At 38.3% G+C, this 8,733-nt stretch overlaps 1 pseudogene; it reads left to right on the forward strand.

Annotated features, from left to right (window-relative positions):
* The first annotated feature begins 4,109 nt into the window (after positions 1-4,109).
* Positions 4,110-8,520, forward strand: LOC136016875 (alpha-1-antiproteinase-like; annotated as a pseudogene).
* Positions 8,521-8,733: the final 213 nt, after the last annotated feature.

Raw genomic sequence — 8,733 nt, forward strand, 5'->3', positions numbered from 1 at the left:
CAGTAACAGAGACTTGGGTAATGTAGACCTATGTTTTGCTATTTCAGTATTCTGGACTTCTATTAAAAATAAGTAGTAGAGAAGCAAGATCTAGTTCAGTAGATGAATGATCAGTATGAATCTAGTTAATGTGGTTTGGTAACATAGTTCTAGACTTTAAATTGTGGTCAGTAGAGGTGGGACTGTAAGTGGCTTGTGGCAATGTGTGGTACGCATGGCACGCATGCCATCTGTTCACTGTTTTAGTTTAAAAGCTGGCGTAGCACCTTATTGCTGCTTCTATAATGAAATGCTAGGGAAATGCCTTGTTAAAGTGTAGCTTAACATTATTAAAAACAAAACAGTAATTAAAAGGCCTCACAAGTGGAAAAAAACCCAAGAGGCTTATAACCATTCTGTAACACAGCTCGTCCTTGACCACCATGACCTGTCATTCACCTAGACTTTGATGAGTAAAATAATCTCTGTGTTTGTGACCTTTCATAGCCAGAATTAGAAGGAAAAAGTAAAAAGGAAAGGGGAAAGAACCCAGAGGAAAACAAAGAAGGGGAGTGTCAAGACAAGGTTTATCTATGTTCTGTCTCCATGTTTATCTGTTTGTAATGACAAAATTACACATGTGAGTAAACAAGTACAAAGGAAGAAGAGTCACCACATATGAGGAAATGTATTTCATGTCATCGCTTAATCATGATTTTTGCTGTTACTTGGAAAAATTCAGTCAGCTTGATCAACCAGCATTTTATTTCTATTGGAAAAAGTTAATAGAAACGGGTAGTAATTTTTTCATTCCAACATTAAATATGTGTGAGACAGATAAGGAGAAGAAGTGCATGTACACAGGCAGTATGTGCATGTGTGGAGGTAGAGAAAACAGTTTGCTACTTGTATTCCTACCAACTGCCCAAAGCAGTAACTCAGATGCACATAGAACTGAGATATATGAAGGGACCACATCAGTCAGAGTAGGAAACCCACCAGGGAAACATGTCTATTACATATCTTTTCAATGGCATGAAATTACAGTCAGACTGAGAAGGTACAGGCAAATTAGTTCAGAGCCCATATTCAAGCTGAGGATCAGGCTCTGGTCAGACTTTGGCAGAGCGCTTAGCTTCTCTGATGTGTGATTGTCAGCTCCATGTGTATTTCCACACAGCGTAGAAAGTCTGACTTCTGACACCAAGAGCTGACATCTGTTTCCAATGGTTCCAGGCGCAACCTCCTGGTTTAGAGTAAGATCCTAATTACACAACATTTTGTATTGGGCTCCACTACATGGTCATTGGAAACAGACAGAAAGTCACAGCTACTATTCAAATGACTGAAAATTGCCGGCTACATTGGCTGAATTGCAGAGATGATCCTCAGAAATCTTATTTCATCAATATTTGCTCTGTTTGTTCCTTTTTTTTTTTTTTTTTTTGTTGGTTCTAATTTTTATCAGTCCGCTTAATGTTTAACAGTGTAAATTAAGCAGAAGATGATGTAGCAGTATAAGTAACAGTTTGGAGAAGAGCATGGTCAGCTGAAGGTCAGCAGCAGGGCTTCTGATTTTGTAAGTACTACATATGCATTTTTCTTTGAGACTTGTAAATGGTGCTTTCTGCGGTCAGTGGAATCTTCATGTTAGGTTAATTTCATTTGTCCGCTTGTGACTGGTTGTGTGCGGATGTTGCAATGAAATATTAATCAAGCAAGCATGCAAGGGACCAGTGGGACCTGCTATTCTGGGGGAATATGCTTGCCTGAAATTAGAATAAAATAACCTTTGAAGTCACAGGGACTTATTAAGTGGTTGTTAAAGCAGAATACTGATGAAATCATCTTTTAGGTTAGAAACAGCCTTCACAGTGACTCAAAATTAGCATAATCCCACTAGTGACTGAACAACTTGGGCCAATTTATAAACTCTTCTGATGACTTAATGTATAAAACTACTGAATTGTTCAGGCCAGGCTGTCTAATTAGGGCTGGGGTGAGTGTAGGGGGTAGGTGGAAGGCCGCAATTTAAATTTAATTGCCCTTTTTGATCCCATAGAAAAACTCATCTGTCATTTGGCAGAGATTTATTTTCTGAATTTCCAATTTTCATATAAAAAATATAGCAACATTTAATAAAGTCTTTCCAGTTTCTTCCACTTTGAAATAGTAACAAAAAAAAAAAAATTGTGCTGAAATTGTCTAGTTTTAAAATATTGAAATTAATGTGATTAACATTTCTTTAAAGAATGGGAAAAATATGTAGGGAAAACTCGATGACACAGTGTTTTCCAGCTTCTGGTAGAAGTGCTTCTTCAGTATTTCTGTAGAGCACTGTGATACTAAGAGAAATTTTTAAGTGATCTGTTATCACAGAAGTTAAATACAGAGCCATGCCTAATATGAGATTGCTGCAGAAAAATCATACTCTTTGCTTAATAAATTCTTTGAAATTCAGGCTTAGCTTTGTTTAGACACAAGAAATAGTCATGGACAGATAAAAACTATCCTCTTTTTCACTCAAGTGTGCAATATCTCAGATACCTATAAAAAAAAACGCTCTATGAAATGTTAAACGGGAAGTACTTTTGAAACACTCTCTGTACTACATGGTCACTTCATTTGATCACAGTATGTAAGGGTTTGGGGGGTTTAGCTGGAAGGAACAGGGAGAGTTCTGTCCTAGAGAGATGTAAATAGAATTAAAACCTCATCTAGTGCCATACTATGTCTTTTGGTTTAAGGAAATGAAAATTTAACATTACCATACTCAACACACTCAGATCCTAACAAATACGAGAACACACAGCTAATGCATATGTTTGCTGTAAAAACAAGACCACCATATCAATAGAAAAATTAAGCAACTGGCTAATTACCAAGAATCCTGGAACTTGGGCTGCCCTCAGAAACGCCATCTAAATCTTGTTTAGATAGTGGGTACCGTCATCTTTCACATCCAGAAAGGAATATGGGACCAAGAGAACTTCCCGTTGGCAGGACATGGGGAAATGCTTTCCTGGAAGAGAAGGATATGAACAGACTGGAAACCAGAAAAACAGGAGCCATTACAGTAGAAAAGTTCTAGAAATGTTTTCATGCAGAAGCTGCAGTCCAAAAAGCTTAGGGTTAGATAGCATAGATAGCTTGGTACATTTCTGAAGAGGATTTGTATGAAAAGCCTCCCCAGAATACCAGGGAACTGAATTCAGTAAACTAGAGACTTGTTCCTGCTCCTGTGGAGGGCAGGTGGCTTATGTGAACTGCATTATGTTATCATTAGGAGAACTAACATAACGAAGAAACTTGTCATCTCGAAGGGGATTAATCTGAGTGTCTGTTGATTTCCAAATGCGATCTGCACTCCTTTTTTCCTCTTGAGTCCAGGTCCTTCCTGTATCCCTAGAGGAAGCCACACATCCCACGCAGGTTAATCCATGGCGAGGGGCAAACCACTTCTTAACAAGTTACAAACACTTGTTGTGGCTCCCGAAAAGGAGGGTCCATACAGGCATCTCCTTATCTGGTTCAAACTGGTGCTTCCCACGTGTCTTTACACTCACTACTGAGTGCTGTGCTGCCATGGCACAGGATGCTCCAGACTTCTGCCTTGAATTTTTTATGATGTTTATGTAGATGACTTTCATCCATCATTTATAAGCAGTGGCCAATGACTGGCCATGTAAGTAAGTAACCATGAAGTAAACAGGGGTGTGAATTTAACAAGTCCTGGATAGTCCGTGACAGCCACCTGTCCATGTGCTGCTGTCCTGATGGAAGTGAGGGAATTTATCCCACTTCCAGTGAGAAATGTGCTCATCACATTTCCTTATATTTACCAAACTGTATTTGGGCAGGTGATGTGGAGTATTTGATGTCTTTGAAACCCACACCTGTCTTACCTCATGGTAACTTGTCTGCTTTGATGTACCTTGTAAAAGCAATAATCCAGGAAGATAATGTCATCGTTAATTGATAATAGGATGGACTTTGGCTCTATAATTTCATTGCCAATGGAGAAAAGATTTGCCTTTTCGGGGCAGTTAGAATGGAATATTATGATTTTGTCTGACATTTTAATTTATAATTTGGCTGAATTTATCAATGACATTTGATGTTGTGTCTGTGGAAATTTTAAATATCCCATGTGCATTGTATCTTTACAGTTGCACTATGTATTATTTATGCTAGCAAACTATTCATTATTTCTTACTGCCAAACTCATCATTACCATCTGCTCATCTAATGACTGTTTATTTTGTGACAGAATAATTTGAAAAAAAGATGAAGTACCTCCAGTGCCTGTGTTTACTCCTTGCTGTTCTTTGTGCTGTAACCCATTGCCGCCATGAAAATATTTGTCATGAAGTCAATAACACTAATCTGAACGGTGGAACCGAAAATTTATTAATACATAACTGTGACAAGAAAAGCTCTAACTATGCAGATTTTGTATTTAGATTTTACAAGCAGGCTGTATCAAAATAAGCTGATAAAAGTATTTTCTTTTCTCCCATGAGCATCTCTACTGCTTTTGCCATGCTGGCTGTTGGTGCTAAGTCAACCATCCTGTCACAGATTTTTGAAGGCCTGGGCTTCGATGATCTAACGGAGACTCGCATACATACTATATATGAAAGTTTGCATAGAGTTTTAGCAGTACTGAACTGTACTGATGCTAACATTCATTAAATATAAGGAATGCTCTTTTTACAGCTACTGGGTATGAACCACGGGTGACATTTTTACAAAATACCAAACAATTTTATGAGGGAGAATTTTTTTCTAGCGATTTCCATAAACCAGAAGAAGTTAAGAAACACATCAACACATATGTAAAGAAGACCAGGGGGAGAATTCCTGGTTTAATTGTTCATCTTGATCCAAGTACTGTATTGGCTCTTGTAAACTACATTTATTTTAAAAGTAAAATATTCAACATAATATTCCAATAGATGATTTTGATGCAAAACAAAAATTGTAGGGAACTCGTGACGATTTATTAGGAGAGTGACTATTTAGGAAAGAGTTAAACTTTGCAGGACCTTCAAAGTGAAGAACTGATCTAGCCAAAAGCAGAGTATCTGATTGTTGACAAATAATATTGATTGCTCGATTTTGGCTCAGTTTGCCTGAGAGCGGTGGACAAAGAAGTCCTCTCTAAAAGACTACCTCAAAGACAGGGATCCACTGCATGTAGTCTGAGGACATAATGACTAGACATGTTTCAAATATCTCTGTGATGACTGTACATGCCAGTCAAACTTAGTTGACTGACATTCTTGCACTTACAGGGTCCCCAGTATTATGGTGGATTTACCAGGTAAACTGCTGGAAAACTTGGGACACAGCCCTGCTTGAATGTTAGGATCCTTTATTTTGCTGATTAATTCCTCACCAGCCTGAGTGCAGTCAGCTTGCATGGGGTACAGGCTGACAGGAAAGGCATAACAAGATCCTGTGGTTGGATGTTTAAATGGTTGAATTTGAATAATATAAAAGACACAAGTGATGGAAACATATGGCTACAGTACAACCAGGACTCTCTCAATTGGTCCTTATCAACTTTTGGTATTTTTTCAGCAAAACAGGATATCCTCACATTAAATATGCTGAACATACTGCACAGCTAAAATGCTTTATTGTTTTTTATGCAGGAAATTTAAGTGATTTAGCAGCCCTGTTCTCCCATAAACAGCCCCCCAACATCCTACATGTAAGTTGGTCTGATTTATATCAGCCATTTTTCATGATCTTCATGTGCTTGAATCCAACATCTTCTCTTTTCCTCCATTAGCTGCCTGGACAAAGTATTTTGATCCTTTGCGCACACATGAGGATGATTTTTTTGTGAGCACAAATGGATCTGTTAGAGTCAACATGATATAGCGTGACAGTAAGTATGACAGTTACTATGACAAGGATCTCGTGAGGTGGCAGAGCTGCCTTACCAGGGCACTGCACAAGCGTTGCTTATTCCGCCTGATGATGGAAATATGAAGCAAGTAGAAGACGCTTCTGTGCAAGGAAACTGTTTGTAAATGGGATAACAAACTCATGACCAGGTAACTCTAGGTAGATGGGTTACTATATTTGAGGACACATAATTATTTTTAAGAGAAAGCATTAATTTGAGATTGCTTCCTCCTGGATGTAATGTCCTAATTTCATAAAGCAGGGCTTAAACTGATTCCCAAGACAAGTCAGAGCAGAGCATATCTGATAAGAAACTGCAAGCTTTCTGACCTGACAGAAGGGGACATGGCACTGTAACAGCTGCCTCAAGACTTGCTTGGATACCTTTTGGCTGCCGTATCTGTTCTTTCATGGTGATAACATAATTAATTTGCTTCACTGGGTCTTAGATTTTATCCTCCTTTTGCCTTCATTTAGCCTTTCCACAGCTGGTCTGCTTACCTTCTATAGCTCTCTAGCCACAACACTCTGCTAGTTGTGTGTATGGCACTGGAATGAAAGAATGGAACTAGTTTCTCTTTCCAAAATCAAAGACAGAATGTAAGTACAAGAAGAAGGCACATCACTCTGGGTGCGAGAATTGTTCAGGGAGTACAAATGCTGCCATCAAACAAATTAGCAATCAAAAGAATGTTTTCAAGTGTCACTGTATTACATACTATCGAGCCTGATACATGAAACACAGTGCTGCAATGCTTCACTGCTGTTTTCTTTGTTCAACAGGAGATTAGATCTGCAGTTACCAAAGATTTCTATTAGTGTGTCTTATGATCTTAAAACTGCTGTTCAAGGAAATGGGCATTACTGAAGTGTTCTCTCGTAATGCTGATCTGTCTGGAATTAGTGGCAGCCGTAATCCCCAGGTTTCGAAAGTCAACAGACCTGGTGATGGGGCCATGGTTGGTTGCTCTGGATCTGGGGTTTTTAAAGACTTGCTTTCCCTCCCTGTCCTACTGAAGTTATAAGTAAAATTCACAAGGGCATATTGGGGCTTGCTCAGTAATTGTGCTTTTATACAGAGAAGGCTTGTTTACCCACCTTTATATTACTTAATATTGTTATTAAAACTCTGGATATTGAGTACATGGAAAAGCTGGGCAAGATTTTAATTTTTTTCTTGGCACTGGAATATGGCTGTTTACATGAGATTGTGTCAAGTAAATTATATATGAGGAGTACATCATGATATTTGTATTGATTAATACCTATTTTTTTAATATCCTCAGAGTTCCCAGGAAACTTCCAGTTTGCAGTAGCAGAATTTCACCATGTCGCTTTAAGTTACGATTAAGTTAATGTGACAAAGGTGACAAATACTGCCTCTGTATCAGCATTTAAATAGCAGTCTTCCATTAATCTCATTGGAATAACGGAGAAATGGACTGTTATTATTCCCCTCTATTCAGCACTGGTGAGGCTGCGTTTACAGTGTGTCTGGTTTTGATTTTGTTCCTCCCCATTCAGTCCTGACATGGAAAACACTCCTGTTGCGGGCTGCTGGAGACTGCTATCTCCAAAGTATACAAGAAAGTTTGATCCACTAGATTTTAGCACTTTTCTCCTAAATAATTCATAAGAAGAGAGTTTACCTCCACCTCCTGCTTGCTGTCTCATAAATGCACCACAACATTTGTTTTTTTTTCTTGCAGGCAGTTCACAAGGCCCTGCTGGAAGTTGATGAGGCTGGAACTGAGGCTGCAGAAGCAACAACTGTAATCCTTACCAGAGTTGTCCATCCTTCTGTTACCATCAAATTCAGCAGGCCCTTCTTTATCTTGATTTCTGATAAAGAAACCCACACCACACTTTTCCTGGGGAAAGTTGTTGATCCTACTAAGAAGTGATTGCTGAATTATTAGTCATACTGCTACTTGGCATGAGTTATAATGACTACAGTGTTTGCACATGCAGGCTAGTTAGTTCTACTAACTACTCTCTGATTGAGGGATATTCAGAAGTAAATGAGGAATTCCTTTATACCTTATATTTTCCTTATCAAATCGATAAGGAAAAAGAATGTGAAAAAGACCCCAACAACTAGCAGGTTTTAAATGTAACATTTTCCCTAATTGAATATGTTTTCCATATTTTCATTGGAAGACACCTTTTTTTGTAAATTCTGCTTGTTATTTTTACAAGCAGTTTTGTCCAAATTGCTTTCAATTTTTGGTTATTCACCAAGAGCTTTATCCCAACCAGTAATACGCCCCTTGCAATTCTAGTATGTCTTTTCCAGGACTTGCTGATGATCAGTATTCATCTGAGCTGGTCCCTTTATTCCTTTCATGGCTCTTTGCTGCCTAGGCTGTTATTGTTTACCCTTAACCAACATGTTCCAATCCTTTGCCTGGGACATCTTGAAAAACATTGACAAGAGAAAATTCCTTAGACAATATACTTGTTCTGCTGTAGCAGTCACTGTGTCTTTTTGCTGTTCACAGGGTTAACAGAGGACTTTGAGAGACAGTGATGTTAAGCATAAACTGTCAAAAGAATTGTGAGATCATGTCACCCATGGATCATTGCGATGCCTGATGAATAAAATAAGCATTGTTATTTAAATCCACCACTTAAGGACTGACTCCAGTCTTTTGCTGTAATTCTATATATCTTTTAAAATCAATAAAAACTTTAATTCAGTCTTATTAACATAGCAGGGCACCTGTAAAATATGTTTCAAAGGTAGTTAAATCAGTTTAACTTTTCTCATACGGAGATGGTGATTCTTTGCATGCCCTCCTTTTGTGCCTACTTGGGTAAAACCTTTTCGTCAAG

This window comes from Lathamus discolor, chromosome 6, assembly GCF_037157495.1.
Source record: "Lathamus discolor isolate bLatDis1 chromosome 6, bLatDis1.hap1, whole genome shotgun sequence".
In the NCBI taxonomy this organism is placed as follows: Eukaryota; Metazoa; Chordata; class Aves; order Psittaciformes; family Psittacidae; genus Lathamus; species Lathamus discolor.